The sequence below is a fragment of the Bactrocera oleae genome, chromosome 5 (genome assembly GCF_042242935.1).
Source record: "Bactrocera oleae isolate idBacOlea1 chromosome 5, idBacOlea1, whole genome shotgun sequence".
NCBI lineage: Eukaryota > Metazoa > Arthropoda > Insecta > Diptera > Tephritidae > Bactrocera > Bactrocera oleae.
The window spans coordinates 30937851-30939805 of NC_091539.1; positions in this window are offsets into that span (position 1 = coordinate 30937851).

Here is a 1955-nt window from a genome sequence, read left to right on the forward strand (position 1 = left end):
AACACAAGAAGTAACAGCGGTGATGCTACCTTCAGAGTCAGCTATAATGTTATCTAACAAATGCAATATACGGCCAGCATGCGATACGGGAAAAATAGTAATCTTTTTACATAATAACTTAGGTCTAGGGAAGCTGATTACAAATATTATTATTCCCTTATTCGCTAAAATCTTAACTCTAGCTATGCTAAGTAATTGGGTTATTGTAACTCCCATAAAACCCTCCTTCATAACCGCCTCCAAGTCATTTGCGTCAATAATTGCAGGTTTTACTATATTAAACTTTGCCAAGGTCATTGAAATCATTAAATTTTGAATTTCAAGAGTTAGAATTCTGTTTCTAGCCAAAAGTGTTTCATAAAGTGCGAGGAGCCTACTTCTTCCCTTTTCCTTACTTTGAGAATTTGATTGACCGTATCTGTGAGAGCGTTGATTTGTTCCTGAGTTATAGAGTTAATGCCGATCTGTCTATTGTTTGACTGTATCAGTTCCTGTTCCGTTAGCCTTATCTGCATTAAGTCATCAAAGTCGGGGGTGCCAGCTATTACCTTTAGGGCCGATCCTAAGAAGTTTAAGCTCCGAGAATGTCTATGGTGAACTCCCAAAGTCTCTAACAAGGGTTGCAAATGCGTAGTGTCTACCTCCAGGATCTTTCTCATGTGCGATTGTGGGACGACATTAATCAATTCTGTGGTCTCTTGTATATATTGTCCGTATTCGGTTAAATTCGATATATGTCTTATATAAATTGTCTCGTTCCAAATTATTGCAGTACCGTCCAGGATTGGGATGTAGTCCGCATGGGAGTAGTCTGTTAGTTTAGAGTCTGCCAACGCAGCCCAAGCAAAAAATACGTAGATATACAAATGCCTGAAATTTAATTAAAAGAAACTGTATCAAAATAATTGTATCGGAAGTTCTCATTTGAGGTTGTCCTTGTGAACCACCCTCCCCTTAATAAGAACGGTTGTTCCCAAATCAGCGAACTTTCTCTTCAGTATACAATGGGGTGACCTTGTCGCCCAACCTCTTGTTGGATTTTACTAAAACCTTTTCTCCCACTTCGAAGACCCTATTCTGGCGATAGGCGTTGCTCCGATCTATTTGCTCCTGTTGAGCTTTTTCTAGCCTTGCAGCAATATCCGGGAAAATATTATATGTGAACTGGCATGGATAATCTCAATCGGCTTCTTGCCCGTCACAGAGTGGAACGTCCTATTATATTCTATAGTCGCTTGAAGAAAAAGTTCCACTATGTCTTGTATTTGTCTTTGCAGTTTAAGACATCTGGCGATCTCCACAAGGGTACTGTGGAATCTTTCCACCTGTCCGTTCGACGTACTATGTAGCGGTGGTTCATTCACTATGTCAATGTCATACCGGCTTTTTAGCAGTGATCGAATTGTGTCTGAGCTAAACGACGGCTCGTTATCGCAGTATATGGCTTTAACTTTGGGGAAAATATTTATTATTTGTAGAATACTCGCTTTTATATCAATAATAGTGCGTGATGCTACTGGCTGAACCAGGGCAAACTTGGAAAACTTGTCTACTGCTGTTAGGAAATGTTTTCCTGCAGTTGAAAAAATGTCTATGTGGACTAATTCTCCTACACGTGAGAGTATAGGTGTAACACCCATTTCTTGTTTCTTCGGGTGCCTGTCATATTTCGCCTTTCCACACACTTTGCAGTTTACAAAAACTTTTGCCGCAATCTTTCCTATCTTCGGATGACTCTTCGACTATTATCTGATTCCTGAAAGAATTCAGGGGCTTAACCGTAGCCTCAATCACATGAGTTAGAGATACTTCACTGTGTGCTGTCGCCGTATCGGATAGTATTGATTCTTCTAAGATGTTAATGTTTTGACTCGATAAGGCGTCTGCCACATAATTCTCTTTTCCTGGCTTATAAAATGCTTTAGCGCCACTCTCTTCAATTCTTGCTTTCCAGC